Raw genomic sequence first — 21489 nt, 5'->3', positions numbered from 1 at the left:
GATAAGATTTGTAAGAGTTATGTTAAGGACATCCTTTTCTCTCCTAAAAGAAGAGACTATTTTTAAAGTCAAAAGGAAAAAAAAAAAATGAAAAGAAACTGACAAAAAGAAGAGTCAATGCCAATAAACACATATTGATCTGTGTGTGGTTGACGATACAAGCCTCTGGCTGCAAATAGAGCCATTTTTATTTTCTTAGCAGATGCTGAGCAGCTATGCAGGATAGTGGTCATTCTTCCTTTTCTCCTGTCTCTCCCTTTCTCTTTTTATCTCTAGTGCTCCATCCTGCCTCTTCCAAACACAGCGGAATCTGTATACCACCTTCAGGAGTTTTTGGAGGTGGTCTCGATGTCTTAAAGCTGGCAAAGAGGGTGAAAGGTGCTGTTGGGCAGGAAAAAGATGTTTTTCCACTTTTCTAATTCAGCAGAGTCAGTCACTGCTCTGGGTCCAGGCAACTGGACCTTTGGGGAAACACACCATGAAACACACCAATAAGGACCATGCGGGCAACTGCATGTTTGGTTTCTCTGTGTATCTCCTCGTACAGCTGCTGGGATATAAGAGATACCCAACGTTTGTTAATTGAATGAGTAAATGGGAATATCATGAACTTAGAGGAATTCTGGTGTAGGAGATAAGGACTTACTGCTCATCTATACACCATGGGATATGTTCAGGCAAGCAAACATCCTTCCTCTTCTGGCTATTGCACACACTTGAGGAATCTCCTCTCTCTCTCTCTCTCTCTCTTTTTTTTTGATGGAGTCTCATTCTTGTTGCCCAGGCTGGAGTGCAATGGCACAATCTCAGCTCACTGCAGCACCTCTGCCTTTCAGGTTCAAGCGATTCTCCTGCCTCAGCCTCCCAAGTAGCTGGGATTATAGGCACCCACTACCATGCTGGGCTAATTTTTGTATTTTTAGTAGAGATGGGATTTTGCCATGTTAGCCAGACTAGTCTCAAACTCCTGACCTCAGGTGATCTGCCCACCTCAGCCTCCCAAAGTGCTGGGATTACAGGTGTGAGCCACCACTCCCAGCCGAGGAATCTCTTCTTTGACTTTTCAGTCCTTTGAGACAAAGGAGAGCCTGGGGGAAGAGTTACCTAAAAGGTTGTGAGGCAAGAGAAACTAAGGGGACTCCAGGTATGGTGGGGAGATCTAGGGTAGAAGTCAAACCAAATTGCTGTGCAAAAATCACCCAACCTCACATCTCCATGCCTTGGCCCAGCCGGTAGCTTTTGCCTAGAATATTCTTGTCTACGTAGGGAATTCCTACTCTTTTTCCTTAAAGATTCTGCCCCAGATTTCACCCTCCTTTGGAAGTTTTCTGATCCTTCTTGGCAACATTACATCTTCCTTCTCTGCTGATATAGTATTCTGTGTATGACTTTTTTTTAACACTGGATATTTATTTTCAGGTGTCTGTTTTCTGCACTAGACTGTGTCTTCTGGAGGGTATATTTTATTTATCTTGATTTGTTCTATGCTTAGCATAGTGCCTGAAACATGGTAGACATTTTAAAGAGATTTGCTGAGTGGGAATCACATTACAAAGCACTGAGAATGCACAATGGAGAGAGCGCCAGCAGGGCTGCCCTGGACAATTGTGTAAGTTGTGAACTGCACATCTGGATGCAGTTGTTCTCATCTCTGGATCCCCAACATCTGGGTGGAGAGATGAAGAGCTTTGGGCTCAAAAAGAGGTCATCTTAGGGCCCTTCTGTCCCTTTCCACCTAGTCCCCAGGGCTCTGAAATGGTTTAAATTCTTGAGGAGACCATGTCTTCCAGGACCAAATGAAGTCCCTGTTTTCCCCCAGATCCCCCCATCTGTACCTAGTGCCTCAGGTTTTCCCAATAGATCACAGTCTTGATCTTTCGTTTCTTCAGTAAACAAATAGCTTGGAGAGTTTTGGTGTGTTTTAGTTAAAAAATAATATTGAGACCAGATTTTTTTCCTGTTAGGATTACTTGAAGAGACTAGAAAGTAGAAAATCACTGTGCCCAGTTGGATGGAAAGTGGGAGTAGGGTGGAGGGGAAAAGTTGTAGAGAGACTATGTTAAAGACCAAGAAGACATCCCTCAATGCCAGGGGCCTGCCCTGTTAGCTCTTTCTGGGTAGGAAATAAGCAAATTTGCACACGTGAACTTGAAAAACAGCTAGGTTTTAACCACAATGGAAGGGGGGCTGGGGTTGGGAGAGGTGGGCTTACAGGGCAAGGCTGGTAAGGGAGCTGGCTCCTTTCTTTACCGGCTGAATATCTGTGTCCCCCCAACATTCATATGTTGAAACCTTACTGCCCAAGGTGATGGTATTGGGAGATGAGGTCCATGGGAGGTAACTGGAATTGGATGAAGTCGTAAAGGGAGCCTTCATGAATGGGATTAGTGCCCTTTAAGAGCCAGGATATTTGCTTCCTCTCTCTGCCCTCCACCACATGAGGAGACAACCAGAAGCTGGCAGCTACCAGAACCTGACCCTGCTGGCACCCTGATCCTGGACACCCACACTCTAGAATTGTGAAAAATAAATTCCTGTTGTTTATAAGTCATCCAGTCTATGGTACTTTGTTATAGCAGCCAGAACCAAGACACCTGCTTTCTCTTGTCTGGCCTCAGCGTGCATTGCCAGTCTCTCTCAGGGTTGTTCTGCAGCTGGGGGTGGGCATGGGCACAGGGAGTTCTTTGGAGCCTGGGGTAGGAGGAAGTGAGAAGAGGCCATCAGTGTGGTCTGGACCCACAGTCAGCCCTTCCCCGCTGTGAAACACCACCTCTTTTGAGTGTATTTTCTATGAAGCTAAAGAAATATTTGTCCTATTGCCAGACTTGAATGACATTAAACAGGGTTCAGCTTTGAGTCTTGGAAACTGGAGTTATAGAAGGAGGAAAGGATCTTGTCTACCACATTTGAAACTTAGATTTTAGATGAATTGCGTATAATTAGCACAAGCTAGGACAGAGGGTTTGAAAGTGTATTCTGAGGAACCTAAGATCCCTGTGGATATTTTTGAGACCATTTGAGTATTTTGCAAACACTTGATTTGAAATTTTATTTTATTTTATTTTGAGACAGAGTCTCACTCTGCTGCCCAGGCTGGAGTGCAGTGGCACAATCTCCACTCACTACAACCTCCGACTCATGGGTTCAGCCCTCCTCAGCCTCCCAAAGTGCTGGGATTACAGGCGTGAGCTACTGCACCCAGCTGAAATTTGAAAATACCATATATTTTAATGTAAACAAGCAAGATATTATATATCAACTTTTAACAATCAGCACATTAACTTGTGCCTGCCAACCTAATTTTGCGTGTGTAAGCCCAGATATCGGAATAAAGCTTTTCCTGATATCACTGTTAAGTGAAGAGTGTCTTGAGTTTGCAAAGCAAATTAAAAAAAAAACCCAAAAAACGAAACTGGTACTCCTTTTGCAGCTACTCATCTGTGGAAATTAGACTTCCCTCACTATTACACATTCAAAACAAAATGCTAAAATAAATTGGATGCTAAGACTGATATAACTTCAATTTATATCCATAACTCTCCATTTTAAGTTTTGTGTCTCAGCAATTCTTCATTATCTTCTTATAATAAAAGTTACAAATTAAAGCGTATAAAATAAATGCTTAATAATAATTTGTCAATTTTAATCTGTTTTATACATTAGTGTAAAAGAATTATTGCTGTTGCAAAGTGCAGACACCCAACTAAAAATGGCTTAAGCAAAAAGAAGATTTATTATCTCACTTAAAAAGAAATTCCAGGGTTGGTTAATTTGATGGCTCAGAAACATCCTTGAAGACCTGGGTTCTTCCTGTTTTCTGTTTTGCCTTCCTCAGGGTGTGATCTTTGTGCTAACCCTTCTCAAGGTGGCAGGAGGGCTGCCATAGTTCCAAGCACCCTGCACAGACATGGAAATATCCAATGGGGGAAAAGGGCAAAATGTCTCTGCCTAGGAAAAAGTAATTTCTTCAAGAAGCTCCTGTGCAGGCCTCCTCTGCCATGTCCCAACCCTGTCTAAACCAGTTGTGGCAAGAAGGCCTTCCATAATTGGCCTTTCCTGAACCATGAATGGAAGATGTAGACCCTGAACAGGATCTGGGCTCAGCCAGCAAGAACAGAGAGGAGAAATGCTGCTGGTACTCTACTAACAGTGTCTGTGAGAATTTGGCTTCCTTATATGAATCATTTGATTAAACAATTTGGCTAGTTTAAAAATTGGTTGAAAAATCTTCTGGGAGTATTATGAACTTTTCCTGGGCTGGGCTGTGGGGCTGTTTTCACTGCCGGTCAGATTTTCTGGGAGGGGAGAATTCCCACCTGTGTTAGCCTTGGCACCATCCGCCTGCTCTTCAGTGCATTTCCTTTCTTGGTAGCACTGGCTGCCATCTGTGTGGAAACTGACAGTTTACAAGGTATTGTTATGTATATTCACCTATTTAATTCTCAAACTAGGAAGTAATCTCCAGGCTGGATGACCATTGAATCATCTGGGAGCATCTTGAAAAGAAGGGATTCATGGGCCTCCCTCTGGATCCACTGAACCAGAACCTCCTGAGGTAGAGCCTGGGAATTTATTTTTCAAAAAAGTACTCTAGGTATTTCTGCAATTATAGGAAACTGCAAGAGGTTTGGCATGGCTGGGGAATTGATGTTGCTGAGGATGAGGCTGCAGATGTGAGCAGGGGTCAGGTTTTGCAGGGACTCCAAGTTTAGGACTTTGTCTGGCAAGGTGGGATCAGATGAGCACCTTTGCAATGGCTCTCTGGTGGAACACAGTTGATTGACAGGTGATGGGCATTAAACCAACGCAGTGGGAGTGGAAGAGAGGAAAGGGCAAAAGAGAGGCTAAGGAAATACAATCAACAGGTCTTGGTTTCTAAATAAATTGAGAGGAAAGAAGACTGAAGTGGCTCCCGGGTGTCTAGCTTGGGTGATTCTCTCTCAACAGCTGGCTCTTCTGTCACTGGTTTCCTGGCTGAGGAAGACAGCGCTGTAGACAGAAAGATTCTCGACTCTTTCACCTCAGTCTTTTCTTAACTTCCCTCCCTATTCTTTCACTCCCTACTCGTTCGTCCTAATCCTGAACTTACCAGCATCGACTGCTGTAGTGATTTCCTAATTCTCCCTTCCTCTCTTACAACTCAACCTGACCATTCACCTTTCACCACAAAAGAACAGTCATAAATAACCAGGCTTCCATTGAAGATCTGCCTACTGACATTTTTTGTCTGCAGAAAAAAGGAATAAAGCAAGTCCATGTCAGCTGGAGAGAAAATATTCCTATACAACCCAAGCTAGGAGAGAAACAGTGTGGGGCTGATTTTGATTTTAAGAAAATGTTCATGGTTAAATGAAGAAAACAGTGAAAAGTATGTACTATGATGCCTATACTAGACCAGAAGATATTTGAATTCTCAAATTATATTATTACTTACTAGTATTCATTCTATTGCATTGTCTTCTAAGAAAAACGAATTCTAATGTTTTGCAGAAAGACTAATGGAAACTGCAAGAGGCTGGAAGGTGTTAATACCTATCCTTACCCATCATTAGGGTCACGGCCAATGCTCCCATAACAAAAGACAGGTTAATAAAGGAAAAGCATAACCAACTTATTTTAATCAAGGTTTTCTCTGACACGGGAGGCTTCAGAAGTGAAGATCCAAAGACCCAGGGAAAGCTGTCCATTTTTAGGTTTAGATTTAATGAAAAATGGATAGCCATTTAGAATCCTTTTTGTGACTGTACAAAAAGGGTAGCAATATGAATTGGCTGTGTCCCCACCCAAATCTCAACTTGAATTATATCTCCCAGAATTCCCATGTGTTGTAGGAGGGACCCAGGGGGAGGTAATTGAATCATGGGGGCTGGTATTTCCTGTGCTATTCTCGTGATAGTGAATAAGTCTCATAAGACCTGATGGGTTTATCAGGGGTTTCTGCTTTTGCTTCCTCCTCATTTTTCTCTTGCTGCCATCACGTAAGAAGTGGCTTTCACCTCCCACCACGACTCTGAAGCTTCTCCAGTCATGTGGAACTGTAAGTTCAATTAAACCTCTTTTTATTCTCAGTTTCAGGTGTGTCTTTATCAGCAGTGTGAAAACAAACTAATACAATAAATCGGTACCAGGAGTGGGGTGTTGCTGAAAAGATACCTGAAAATGTGGAAGTTACTTTGGAGCACAGGTTGGAACAGTTTGGAGGGCTCAGAAGAAGACAGGAAAATTTGGGAAAGTTTGGAACCTCCTAGGGACTTGTTGAATGGCTTTGACAAAAATGCTAATAGTGATATGAATAATAAAGTCCAGGTGGAGATGGCCTCAGATGGAGATGAGAAACTTGTTGGGAACTGGAGCAAAGGTGACTCTTGTTATATTTTAGCAAAGAGACTGGTGGCATTTTGCCCCTACCCTAGAGATTTGTGGAATTTTGAACTTGAGAGAGATGATTTAGGGTATCTGGCCGAAGAAATTTCTAAGCAGCAAAGCATTCAAAAGATTACTTGGGTGCTGTTAATAGCATTCTGTTTTAAAAGGGAAAGAGCATAGAAGTTCAGAAAATTTGCAGCCCGATGATGCAGTAGAAAAGAAAAACCCAATTTTTTGAGGAAAAATTCAAGCTGGCTGCAGAAATTTGCATAAGTAGCAAGGAGCCTAATATTAATCCCCAAGACCACGGGGAAAATGTCTTCAGGGCATGTCAGAGACCTTTATGGCAGCACCTCTCATCACAGGCCTGGAGGCCCAGGAGGAAAAAGTGGTTTCATGGGCCAGGCCCAGGCTCCTCATGCTGTGTGCAACCTAGGGACTTAGTGCCCCATGTCCCAGCTGCTCCAGCTGTGGCTGAAAGGAGTCAATGTAGAGCTTGGGCTGTGGTTTCAGAGGGTGGAGGCCCCAAGCCTTGGCAGCTTCCACATGGTGTCAAGCCTGTGGGTGCAGAGAAGTCAAGACTTGAGGTTTGGGAATCTCCATCTAGATTTCAAAAGATATCTGGAAATACCTGGATGCCCAGGCAGAAGTTTGCTGCAGGGGCAGGGCTCTCATGGAGAACCTCTGCTAGGGCAGTGCAGAAGGGAAATGTGGGTTTGGAGCCCCACACAGAGTCCCTACTGTGGCACTGCCTAGTGGAGTTGTGAGAAGAGGGCCACCTTCCTCCAGACCCCAGAATAGTAGAACCACTGACAGCTTGCACCGTGCACCTGGAAAAGCTACAGACACTCAACGCCAGCCTGTGAAAGGAGCCAGGAGGGAGGCTGTACCCTGCAAAGCCACAGGGATGGAGCTGTCCAAGACCATGGGAACCCACTTCTTGCATCAGATGCACATGACCTGGATATGAAACCTGGAATCAAAGGAGGTCATTTTGGAGCTTTAAAATTTCACTACCCCACTGGATTTTGGACTTCCATGAGCCCTATAATCCCTTCATTTTGGTCAATTTCTCCCATTTAGAATGGCTGTATTTACCCAATACCTGTATGCTTATTGTGACTAGGAAGTAACTAGCTTGTTTTTGATTTTACAGGATCATAGACGGAAGGGACTTGCCTTGTCTCAGATAAGAATTCAGACTGTGGACTTTTGGGTTAATGCTAAAATGAGTTAAGACTTTCGGGGACTTTTGGGAAGGCATGATTGGTTTTGAAATATAAGAACATGAGATTTGGAGGAGTCAGGGGTGGAATGATATGTTTTGGCTGTCTACCCACCCAAATCTCAACTTCAATTGTATCTTCCAGAATTCCCACATGTTGTGGGAGGGACCAAGCAGGAGGTAATTGAATCATGGGGGCCAGCCTTTTCTGTGCTATTCTCATGATAGTGAATAAGTCTCATGAGATCTGATGGGTTTATCAGGTATTTCTGCTTTCACTTCCTCCTCATTTTTCTCTTGCCACTGCCATGTAAGAAGTGTCTTTCACCTGCTGCCATGATTCTGAAGCCTCCCCAGCCATGAGGAACTGTAAGTCAAATTAAACCTCTTTTTATTCCCAGTTTGGGTAGGTGTTTATCAGCAGCATGAAAACAAATTAATACAGGTAGGATCTAATGGTAACAGAGTTTGGGGGGAAACCTAGCAAGGCCTATCCAAATTCTTCTTGGCCTCTCTGTGTAGCACTTTTCCTTCCCTGGTATAGGGCAGGACTCCTTAGGAATGAGAGTCTTATGGCCAACTATCAGTCAAAGTAGGTCAGAGAACTTCTTCAAGGACAGCTCCTACACAGAAAGGCAGGAGAAAGTTAGGGTGACTTTGCTTCTGAGGTTGCTTCAGAAGCCTTCCAACCTCCTTCAGTTGAAAGTACTCAGCATGCCAAAGTGCCATACTTTGGGGTGTGATTTTTCAGAACTGCAACAAAACTATTACTGAATAGTGGGAGGGTAAAATTAAAATCCTTGAATTTCATGAACAGTGAATTTTAAGAAATATTTTTTGAAAGCCACACATGAAAAGCTCTCAGAAATTTAACTTTTTTTTCAGAAAATGTTTGATTAGCATCATCTCCATCTGACCACTTCTGCCATTTCCAAGATTTCTAGGCTGGCACATGCTGCATTCCTTTTCTCTATATAAAGTCCCTATGTGTCCCCACTCCTTGCATCACTCACTGGAAACCTGACTCGTGGTTCAGCTGCTGACAAATTCTGGATGAACACAAGAATTTCACTTCCTTGCCACTAAAATAAAACACATGAAACACATGAAAGGGAATCATTTCATGTGCAAAAGACTAAAGGACTTTTTTTTTTTTTGGGACAGGGTCTCACTGTCACCCAGGCTGGAGTACAGTAGTGCAGTCATAGCTCATTGCAGCCTCGAAGTCCTGGGCTCACATAGTCCTCCTGCTTTAGCCTCCCAAGTAGCTTGGAACTACAGGTCTGAGTGACTGCCGTGGGCTGAGGAACTCTTATTTTTTTTATACTTTAAGTTCTAGGGTACATGTGCACAATGTGCAGGTTTGATACATAGGTATACATGTGCCATGTTGGTTTGCTGCAGCCATCAACTTGTCATTTACATTAGGTATTTCTCCTAATGCTATCCCTCCCCCAGCCCCTCACCCCCTGACAGGCCCCAGTGAGTGATGTTCCCCACCCTGTGTCCAAGTGATCTCATTGTTCAATTCCCACCTATGAGTGAGAACATGCAGTGTTTGGTTTTCTGTCCTTGTGATAGTTTGCCAAGAATGATGGTTTCCAGCTTCATTCATGTCCCTGCAAAGGACATGAACTCATCCTTTCTTATGACTGCATAGTATTCCATGGTATATATGTGCCACATTTTCTTAATCCAGTCTATCATTGATGGACAATTTGGGTTGGTTCCAAGTCTTTGCTATTGTGAATAGTGCTGCAATAAACATACATGTGCATGTGTCTTTATAGTAGCATGATTTATAACCCTTTGGGTATATACCCAGTAATGGGATAGCTGGGTCAAATGGTATTTCTAGTTCTAGATCCTTGAGGGATCACCACACTGTATTCCACAATGGTTGAACTAGTTTACACTCACACCAACAGTGTAAAAGTGTTCCTATTTCTCCACATCCTCTCCAGCATCTGTTGTTTCCTGACTTTTTAAAGATTGCCATTCTAACTGGTGTGAGACAGTATCTCATTGTGGCTTTGATTTGCATTTCTCTGGTGGCCAGTGATGATGAGCATTTTTTCATGTGTCTGTTGGCTGCATAATTGTCTTCTTTTGAGAAGTGTCCATTCATATCCTTTGACTACTTTTTGATGGGGTTGTTTGTTTTTTTCTTGTAAACTTGTTTGAGTTATTTATAGATTCTGGATATTAGCCCTTTGTCAGGTGGGTAGATTGCAAAAATTTTCTCCCATTCTGTAGGTTGCCTGTTCACTCTGATGGTAGTTTCTTTTGCTGTGCAGAAGCTCTTTAGTTTAATTAGACCCCATTTGTCTATTTTGGCTTTTGTTGCCATTGCTTTTGGTGTTTTAGTCATGAAGTCCTTGCCCATGCCTATGTCCTGAATGGTATTGCCTAGGTTTTCTTCTAGAGTTTTTATGGTTTTAGGTCTAACATTTAAGTCTTTAATCCATCTTGAATTAATTTTTGTATAAGGTGTAAGGAAGGGATCCAGTTTCAACTTTCTACATATGGTTAGCCAGTTTTCCCAGCACCATTTATTAAATAGGGAATCCTTTCCCCATTTCTTGTTTTTGTCAGGTTTGTCAAAGATCATATGGTTGTAGATGTGTGGTGTTATTTCTGAGGCCTCTGTTCTGTTCCATCGGTCTATATATCTGTTTTGGTATCAGTACCATGCTGTTTTGGTTACTGTCGCCTTGTAGTAGAGTTTGAAGTCAGGTAGTGGGATGCCTCCAGCTTTGTTCTTTTTGCTTAGGATTGACTTGGCAATGCGGGCTCTTTTTTGGTTCCATATGAACTTTAAAGTAGTTTTTTCCATTTCTGTGAAGAAAGTCATTGGTAGCTTGTTGGGGATGGCATTGAATCTATAAATTACCTTGGGCAGTATGGCCATTTTCTTGATATTGATTCCTCCTATCCATGAGCAGGGAATGTTCTTCCATTCGTTTGTGTCCTCTTTCATTTCATGGAGCAGTGGTTTGTAGTTCTCCTTGAAGAGGTCCTTCACATCACTTGTAAGTTGGATTTCTAGGTACTTTATTTTCTTTGTAGCAATTGTGAATGGGAGTTCACTTATGATTTGGCTCTCTGTTTGTCTGTTATTGGTGTATAGGAATGCTTGTGATTTTTGCACATTGATTTTGTATCTTGAGACTTTGCTGAAGTTGCTCATCAGCTTAAGGAGATTTGGGGCTGAGATGATGGGGTTTTCTAAATATACAACCATGTCATCTGCAAACAGGGACAATTTGACTTCCTCTTTTCCTAACTGAATGCCCTTTATTTCTTTCTCCTGCCTGATTGTTCTGGCCAGAACTTCCAACACTATGTTGAATAGGAGTGGTGAGAGAGATCATCCCTGTCTTGTGGCAGTTTTCAAAGGGAATGCTTCCAGTTTTTGCCCATTCAGTATGATATTGGCTGTGGGTTTGTCATAAATAGCTCTTATTATTTTGAGATATGTTCCATCAATACCAAGTTTATTGAGAGCTTTTAGCATGAAGTGCTGTTGAATTTTGTTAAAGGCCTTTTCTGCATCTATTGAGATAATCATGTGATTTTTGTCATTGGTTCTGTTTATGTGGTGGATTATGTTTATTGATTTGCATATGTTGAACCAGCCTTGCATCCCAGGGATGAAGCTGACTTGATCGTGGTGGATAAGCTTTTTGATGTGTTGCTGGATTTGATTTGCCAGTATTTTATTGAGGATTTTTGCATCGATGTTCATCAGGGATATTGGTCTAAAATTCTCTTTTTTTGTTGTGTCTCTGCCAGGCTTTGGTATCAGCATGATGCTGGCCTCTTAAAATGAGTTAGGGAGGATTCCCTCTTTTTCTGTTGATTGGAATAGTTTCGGAAGGAATGATACCAGCTTGAGGAACTCTTAATGACCAAGTGTCTACCATCTCATTCACCAAAAAGTAGGTGGGAACAATATTTAGAAAGAAACAGACATTTGTAATTTTTTTTAATGTGGTATATCTGTCCCGTAAGTTTTACTCAACAACAACAATGTATGACAAAAATACACAATTGTATTGATGTGTGAAAATACATGGGTGAATTTCAAAAGAATTTTGTTGAGTAAAAGAAGCCAGACCTCCCAAATGAGACTATTTAGTATATAATTCCATTTAATAAAATTTCATAAACTAAAAACTAACCTATAATGGCAAAAACAAAACAAAACAAAACATCGGTGGTTGCCTAGGGCTGATGGGAAGGAAGGACAAATTACAAGGGAATATGAGGAAACTTTTAGCAAGGATGGAGACATTCATAATCCTGATTGCAGTGAAAGTTTCACCAGTGTCTACCTATGTCAAGTTTCATCAAATTTACACTTTAAATATGTGCATTTATCGTGCCTCCATTCTATGCAAATAAAGCTGTAACAAAAATAAATGAGGAAGAACAGAGATTGATTCCTTCTCAGCTGAAATCTTCAACATGGGAATACGAATCATCTTTCTCCAGAGTAATTTTTCTTGATCATTTTACAGCTATTTTTGCAGGTTTCCATTTCCCCACTAGCTCTGCAAGTCATGTCAGTAGGTCCTTTCTATTTACCAGACACTTGGACATAATGAGACTTCCAGAGGCATAGGCTGACCAAGATGTAAAATGTGACTTTTCTGGTTTTCTGGGTCCCACTCGAGTTCCTGGTTGTTTCCATTCCAGCCCGTGAGCTAGCGTGGGTGGCAGGGGCCTGTCTCTGTGCCTGTGCTGTGCTATCTCTAGCTGCCATTTCTCCTGTGTGTGCTGGGAGTATCGTCAATGGTGGCAATTGGCATGTGGAGATGAGCAAGAGTTCAGGTGGCTGGAGGAAAACTGGCTCCCTTGGGGAGAATGCAGCATAGGAAGACCAAATCCCCCTGTGGAAGAGAAGCATAAAAGGGAAATCAGAGCAGGGAGGGGCCATTCCTATGGACAGCTTGCAGGGGCAGGGGTTGTCCCTGCCTGTGTTGGCCCCAGAGCTGGAGGGCTGCTAGAGGTGAGGTCCCAAAGTCTCTCTTTCCTCCTTCACATCTTTGCCTGTCTGCATCTTGCATGAACAGATGGCACTGTGGCATTTGTGGTCATGATGCAGCCGATCCCCCAGAACCATCCTGCTTCATGCTCTCCAGAGTCGATCTGCTTAGAGGTTAGGGCTAAGGCTTACAAACTGATACAGAGTGCAGTTGCATTTCCTTGCCCTTTCCAAATCTCCATTTCCTATCCTGGTAGATATTGCTGATCTCCAAGCTCTTACAGCTAAAATCACTCAATTTTACATAAATGAAGCTGCTAAAAAGAAGAAGGAGAAGGAAGAGAAGGAGAAGAAGAAGAAGAAGAAGGAGAAGGAGAAGGAGAAGGAGAAGGAGAAGGAGAAGGAGAAAAAGAAGAAGAAGAAGAAGAAGAAGGAGGAGAAGAAGAAGAGAATGAGAAGGAGAAGGAAAAGAAGAAGGAGAAGGAGAAACAAGTAGAAAAGAGATTGAGCCTTCTCAACGGAGATTCAACTATGACTATTTGGCTATGATTCCAACAGTATTATATGTATTGAAAATATTTGCTGTACTTGATTGAGGGGCTATTTCATACTCAGGCACTTCACTAAGCACTTTATATACCTTATCTGTTTGAATACACACCATACCCCTGGAAGTTGTTGCGATCCATATTCTACAGATGAGAAAATTGAAGCTCTAGGAAACAGAGTGACTTCCCTAAGACTACATAGAGCTGCTGAGATTTGAACTCAGGTATGTCTAGCTGTAAACCAAGTTCTCTTTTTTACATAGCAGACCACCTACCCATTCCTCAGGCAGCATTGAGTTAGACACAGTTGGCTTGCCTCACATCTCTTTGTTCAGAGTCCTTCTCTGGCTTTTGTATGCTCTGAGCCAAGTCTCTCCATCCCCAGCCTCGTAACAGGTTGTCAAAAACTATGTTGGCTGGTAAAGAATTTAGGTATAGCACTTCCATTTTCAGAACAGAAACTAAAGACCAAAAAGCAGTCTGAGCATCAATGAATGAATCTGGAGGACTCCAGTGGGGTCAACAATGCACAGTGCAGTTGCATTTTCTTGCCTTTTCCAAATCTCCCTTTCCTATGCTAGTAGATATCGCTGACCTCCGAGCTCTTTCTCAAATCAGTCCCAAGCAATCTCATAGTCAAGGAGACAATTTTGAGGTGGGAGGGGCATGGGTGAGCCCCTGAGCAGGGCGTCTCAAGGGTTACTAGGTGGATGCCAATGCCAGGTCCCCTCTGTTCATGGAGCCAGACGTGTCCATCCCTGAGGGGGCTGTGGCATTAATTTGTTTTCCTTCCTGGGTCTGCCAGGGCCTCAATGTCCTCTCATAAAAAGCAATGGGGAGGGAGTGCAGAAAGAGAAACAAGATGAAATGAAAGCTCTTTTGGGAAAGGCAACTGTGACAAATTGAAAGGGTGGAGGAAATATGAGCACAAACAAGAGAAGGAAGAACAGCCTGGAAGAGAGGGAGCAAAAGAGGCCTGTATCTGCAGCCTCTGGACCACAGAGCACCGATTTGTTTTCTATAAAAAGAGATGTGTTATTTTTCCCCCCTCTTGGCAAATAATGAAAAAGAAGAATGGTTACGGAGTTTGCTGAAATAGAATAGTCTGCGGGGGTATTCTGAGTGAATGAAATGTGCTCTCAGATATCTTATCATGTTCCCCACCAACTTGTTTTTATTTCAAATTGCCTACAACAGGTGCCAGAGTCTGGGCAAACTATAATATCATACCTTGCAACAGCTGTGCATGGAACACACATAGAAAGAGTAAAGAAAGGTTATACAACGTTACTGGTCTCATATGGCTCAGAGCAGCTCTAGAATTTAAAACATTTCCCCATTCTTGAGTTAAATTGGGCCCCCATGATATGTGTTCTGTAACTTAATATGAAAGGCTGCTGGTGGATGGGTTGATACCATGGCCACCAAAGTTGGTGGTGGGCACCTGCAAGGAACACGTGTGTCCTGAGTGGACAGTACCGCAAATACAGCCATTCCTGAAATGGTCACTTCTCATAGTACAGTGTTTGCTCATGTGTGCAAGCAGGCTCTCCCCTGCATATTGGAAAGATGAAACAGTTTAATGTAGATGTCAGCCATACCTAAGACACTTCTCAAGATGCAGCCCAAACAGAATAAACTGTAGTCTGTGAAAACATTTTCAGCACCCTCATTCCTCTTGTTTTTTCTTGTTCAAGAAAGCAGATATGAATGCAAGTGAGTGGCAGTGGTGGCATTGAATTGGTTCTAATTTGATGGAAAACTAAAATCCCTACATTTCCATTTTTGATTTGTAACAGACTTACAGATGCACCACCTACAGTTAGTGATGATATGTCCATGTGAGAACCAGGACTGCATCTGAGAACCACTGGCTAAAAGGACTTTTTAAATTTGATAAAGTATGTCACAGTAATATAGAACATTATTTGTTTTCTCCAGGTATTTTCCTGCATGGGATTTGAAATGGAACAGAATGTTCTTAGCCGGTAGAAGGTTAACCATGTGTATCAGTCAGGATTCTGAGGTGCAAGCAACAGAACAGATTCTGGCTGCTTTAAGCACAAAAAGAATATATTAAAAGGATAACACTTGGCTCACAGAGTTGCTGAGGCTATGGAGGACCTGCACATTCAGAACAATATCCAAAATCAGCTGCAGAGCTTGCCTGGTAAGGGTGAGGACTCTGCTGGGCTGCCTCTGAGCCCTAATGCTATGACCAACCCTATCTATACCAGCAGCACCAGCTCTGCTGGCTCAAAGGCTCCATGTTTCTGTAAACCCTGCTACTACCAGAGGGTGTGCCTCATGGTCCCTGCCCCTGTGAGGCAGCCCCAGACGACTGGCCAAGTGGAGAGCATGAGTTGGAATCCTAGAAAGTGCTTGGTAGTAGATGTATTATGAGAGAAATCAGTGGGTAATCTTAATTCTGACATTTTGCTAGACTGTGGACTGGGCCACCATGTTTCTTATTCACATCTCTATCCCCAGGCCCTAGCATAATACCCGGCACTTAGAAAGGGCTCAATAAGCATTTGTTGAAATGAATTAAAATTGAATTTTAAATTTAGAAGCACCCTTTCCAAGGGCTGACTGCCAGTCACTATTGCAAATTAGTTCTAGTAAATCAAAGTAAATTAGAAATGCAATCAAAAATAGAGTCTCTAAGTCCAGTGGTTACATGCACTTACCTACCACAGCATTTGCCCTTAGACCTGTGGCTTAGTGGTTTGTTTGTTTTTAAGCTCAATGACAGCTTTACCTTTTCTAATAATAATGATGTGTGCATGTGCCTGTGTCTCTCTGTGTCTGTGCATTTCCATCCATGTAAACATGTTGACAAGAGGTTATTTTTAAATCAAGAAATGAAACTAACATTAGCCTTCATCTGGAGGCCAGAGAATTCCAGAGTATTTGCTCTTGTTTTGTGAGTGTTCTTTGATGGGGGAGAGGGAAAGGAAGGATGATCCTTTCCCCTGTGCAATCTCTCTCTCTTTCTCTCTCTCTCTCTCTCTTTAAAGACCCATTTGCAGTGGGTGGGCTACTATATTAATCAAATATGCACATATCGTTCTCACTTAGAAGTGTAAGCTAAACACATGGTACACATGGACATAAAGATGAAGAAAATACACTCTGAGGATTCCAAACCTGGGAGGAAAAGAGGAAGGTGAGGGTTGAAAAATTACCTACTGAGTACAATGTCTAATATTTGGGTGATGGGTACCCTAGAAGCCAACCCCCACCATTGTGCATGTAATACCTATGTAACAAACAAGCACATGCATACCCTGAATCTAAAATGAAGTTTGAGAAATGAAATATACACATCATATTCTTATTGAATTACTGCAGTTGTTTTGCCCTGTTCATTTCTTCCTGGTCACTTGCAGAATTCCAGAGTTCAACACTGGAGAGTAGAGAGCATTGTGGAAGATCATTCCTTCAGCAGATTCAGCAAGATGGTTATTCTTAAAACAAATCGGTGTTGGAGTTTTGCTGTACGATTGAAATATGGATTACTTTCTGTAGCATACATGCCAAAAAAGTTTTAATTGAATCTACATAAGCCATACATTTTTATGTCTTTGATTCAGAAAAATCCTTTTAAAGGTCCAAAATTTCAAGGTCATCATATCTGGAGAAGAACACTTTTCATGAGCTGGGATATCCTTCTTCTTCTTCTGTCCTCCAACATCGGAGCTCCAGGTTCTCAGGCCTTCTGACTCTGGGACTTACACCAGAAGCCCCTCATCCCCAACTCCCATTTTGGTTCTTAGGTCTTCAGACTCAGTCTGATTCAAACCACTGGCTTCCCTGGTTCTCCAGCTTCCAAAGGGCATATTGTGGGACTTCTTAGCCTCCATAATTGTGTGAACCAATTCCCATAATAAATTCCCTCATATATAAGCTATACATATGTTATTGATTATGTTCCTCTGGAGAACCCTGACTAATATAGATTTTGTTGCTTAAAAATCATCATGACCTGGCCCGGAGCGGTGGCTCACGCCTGTAATCCCAGCACTTTGGGAGGCCGAGGTAGGCGGATCACGAGGTCAGGAGATCGAGACCATCCTGGCTAACATGGTGAAATACCATCTCTACTAAAAATGCAAAAAAAAAAAAAAAAAAAAAAAAATTAGCCGGGCATAGTGATGGGCACCTGTAGTCCCAGCTACTCAGGAAGCTGAGGCAGGAGAATCGCATGAACCCGGGAGGCGGAGCTTGCAGTGAGCGGAGATCACGCCACTGCACTCCAGCCTGGGCGACTGAGCGAGACTCTGTCTCAAAACAAAACAAAAAAAAATCATAACCTAAGTTCCATCTGTTTTAACTTCAATTGGATTAAACTCTGAATGTGCCCATTTTCTGCCCTAAAGAGTTATTTTCTCAGGGTAGGAGGGTTGTTTTATGGGGGGTGTGTGTGTGTGTGTCTAGTTTCCCTAAGTGCATTCTTTCCCTTATTGCTGCAGAAATTATTTTAAAAAATGCTTTGCATTCTTTCATTTTGAAAAAATGTAGCATCTTGATTCTCACTATGGTTAAAATAAGTATATGTGAACTGGAAAAAGAACTAGTAAGATATTAAAAATATCTATGAGTAAAATAATGATTAATTATTGCATTATTTTCTTGTACTTTTCTGTAGTTTCCAGTTTTTCAATAACGAGCAGGTATTGCTTTCATGATCAGAAGAAAAACACATATTACAGGCATTTTTTGCAATATTATCATTCTTGCACTCTTAAAAACTCCCATTCTGAAAAGTTATGCACCAAAAATAACAGAGCTTATAGGGAAAATAGGATTGGGACAAATCACTGAAACCTATGGAAGTTTGAAAGCAAGATATTAATAAAGATCACTAGTAATCCTAATCAAAATACTGACGTAGGTATATTCCGGAATATGAAGTCTATGGCTAATACTTCCTCTTTTGAAATATGTTTTAGAGGGCATTCGCTTTTGACTGAGAACATTTTCATCAATATTAAAATTTGGATCTAGGTTATAGCCTTCTTCATTAACTTCTTGTTTTGACACAGGGCATAATATCTTATCTGCACTCTCAGTCTGCCCAGATAGCTTAAGAAAGTGAAAGCATAGAGTTCTGGAAGCCATTGCTTGAACCAGAAACTACTTGAACTAAAGAAAGGCAAGACTGCAGATTTTCAGGGTTTTTTTTCCTGAAGTTTTAGCATATATTTTTAAGACTTTAGTTTTGAAAAAGTTTACTTCAAATTGCTTCAAAATATTAACATGCTGGGGAAAGTTGCCTCAGAACCAACACAACTTCTGCATAATACTGACTCATCCCCTGCTTGCTGATTACTTATAAGCTCATTTGTATTAAAAGAAAATGCATCGCCACAGTACAGACTTTATTAAAAACTCTATGCCCAGCAAAGACGGTGCCTAGAATGTAGATAGCTGGAAAGAGCAACAAGGAGAAACATATGGGCAGGGCAGCCAAGTAGTCTGAAATCTAAGGAAAGACAGGCCCTTCCTAGAAAAGATGGGCATGAACATTGGCTCCCCTACGGCAGAGCAGAGGGGGAAGAGACATCATGTGCCATACTCATGGATATGAAGAGTTAAGCTAACATTTTAATGAATAGTAAAAAACGAGTCTGGCTATTGAGACAGAATAGAACCCACAGACATAAGAGACATTGTATCTACTCCAATGATCTTCTCCACGGACCGTCTCTAGGTGCTCACAGGTAAGACTGGGGCAATGGTGGGAGACCTGAGAAAGCAGATCTGGAGGAAGAAGCAGCTGCCACTGCAGGAAAGGCAAAAGCCTTCTCTTCCATTGAGCAAAAGCTTTGAGCTCCTGAAGGTGGGCAATAAATCTTGACACCTGCAGGATACAGGGAAAGGGTAAAGAGAAAAACACTGTTACCTTTGGGCAAAGGGGAGGAGGCACTCCTGGGCCAAGGATCCTACACCAATGCTGTGAGAGGTCTTCTACTGCTAGAGGAGGCAGGAAGATTCACCAAAGACACAGGACACAGTTTGCCTGCTATAGGTAGGAGGGGTAGAATCCCTGAAAAAGCCCCAAGAATGATATCCAGGACACAGAGCCTGCCTGAGACTGTGGGTGAGCTGGGAAATAAAGACCAGCCCCCTCCCCCTTTCCACCACCAGCAAATCCAAGTAACAAGCAACAGCTGTCTACTGTTATATGACAGGCAAGAGTATTAAAAGAGACTCTCTTTGAGGTACAGGCACATAGTAAAGGCTGAAACATGATGGTGGACAAGAATCTTTGAGAATAAATCTCTAGAATCCTATTCCCTCTACCCTAAGTATTATTCAAAGTTAGACCAGGATTTCTCAACCTTGTCTTATTAACATTGTTGGCCATATAATTATTTGCTGTGAGAGGCTGTCTTGTGTGTTGTAGTGTGTTTAGCAGCAACCCTGGCTTCTACCCACTATACTGCAGTATCATCTCTTTTTCCCAGTTGTGACAACTAAAAAGAATGTCTCCAGACATTGCCAAATATTCGTTGGGGGTTGGAAGTCACCCCTGGTTGAAAACCACGGCATTAGAGGAATTGGAAGCTACTACTGAACAAAAGGTGGCCACAAACCGAAACCCAAGTCCACCTCAACTCCTAACTAGATTGACTCAACACTAAAGCCCAGACAGAAGAAAAGACATGCTCATTTCTAGACAGAAATAATATTTATCTCAGTCTCTATTATTTTACACATGATTACAGCACTCAACAAAATATCATGAGACAGAGGAAAATGCAGGAAAAATCAACTCGAGACAAAGTTATCAACAGAATCAAACTCAAGGATGACCTGGATGTTGGTACTGGCAGACAGGAAATTACTATAATTAATATTTAAAAGCTCTAGTGGGCTAGTGAAGAACATGAATAAACAGATGAAAAATTTGAGCGGAGAGATGAAAACTATAAGAAAGAGTCAAATGAAAATGCCAAAAATAAAAAGAGATGAAGAATGCCTTTGAGGGCTCACAAGCAGAACTGACACAGTGGAAGATCAGTGAACTTGAAAACAGGTCAACAGAAATTACCCAAACTGAAACACTAAAATAAATAAAAAGTAAGAAAAACAGAATAGAACTGTAAGACAATATCAAATTGTTCAATGTACCTGTAATTGAAATCCCAAAGGATAAGAAAGGGACAAAGCAGAAAAATATTTAAAGAGATAATGGCATAGAATTTTCCAAAAATAAAGAAAAACATTACTGGACAGATCTAAGAAGTTCAGATATCCCCAAGCATGAGAAATAAAAAAGAAGGAGGAGAAGGAGAAAGGGGAGGAGGAGGAAGAAGAGAAACAATATGCCTGACACATCTTATGCATGCACATTCCCGTAAACAAGATTTAAAGAAAAATAGACACAAGGAAAAAGATGAGAATTGCAACTGATTTCTATTGTGAAGCTATACAATCCAGAAGACAACACAGTGAAAAATTTAAAGTACTGAAAGGAAATATACAAACAAACAAACTGTAAACCCAGAATTCTATAACTAGCCAGAATATTTTTCAAAATGAAAGTAAAATAAATACTGTTTTAGGCAAACAAAGGCTGAGAGAATTCACTACCTGCAAATCTGCACCTTTAGAAATATTAAAAGAAATTCTTCTAGACAGATATGACATCCAACAGACACTTAGATTTACAAACAAAAAATAAAGATCTAAGGAAATGGTTAAAATAAAGGTAAAAATATTTTTTGTTATGTTTAATCATTCTCTAGAATGAAAGATAACTGACTCTCTAAAACAAAAATAGTAGGAGGGAGGAATGGGAAGGAGGAATGAGAAGTATACTGTTGTAAAGTCCTTACATTATACATGAAGCCCTATATTATTTGAAGGTATATTGTAATTCATTATGATGTATATTATAAAACATAGGACATCCATTAAAAATTTTAAAGGCATAAATAATAAGTCAATACTAGAGATAAAATTGAATTAAAGGTATTCAACCCCAAAGCAGGCAAAGGAGAACAACAACAACAACAACAACAAAAAACAAATAACACATTGAACGAATAAAAAACAAATAGCAATATGGCAGGTAAGTTCAACCATGTCAGTAATTACATTAAATGTAAATGACTAAACACATCAAATAAAAAGACAGAAATTGTCAGTTTGGTTAATAAAGCAAGACAGATGCTGTCTATAAGAAACCTACTTTAAATACAAAAACATAGAGAGGTTGAAAAGCAAAGGATGAAAAAGATATATCAAGTATACCAAGTAAATGCTAATCAAAAAAGTAAGCATGACTTTATTAATATCAAAGTAGACTTTAGAATAAGAAATATTACTAGGGTTACAAAATTATGTAA

The sequence above is a fragment of the Pongo pygmaeus genome, chromosome 3 (genome assembly GCF_028885625.2).
Source record: "Pongo pygmaeus isolate AG05252 chromosome 3, NHGRI_mPonPyg2-v2.0_pri, whole genome shotgun sequence".
Taxonomy (NCBI): domain Eukaryota; kingdom Metazoa; phylum Chordata; class Mammalia; order Primates; family Hominidae; genus Pongo; species Pongo pygmaeus.
The sequence above is the reverse complement of the archived record's forward strand: the minus strand, read 5'-3'. Positions refer to the sequence as shown.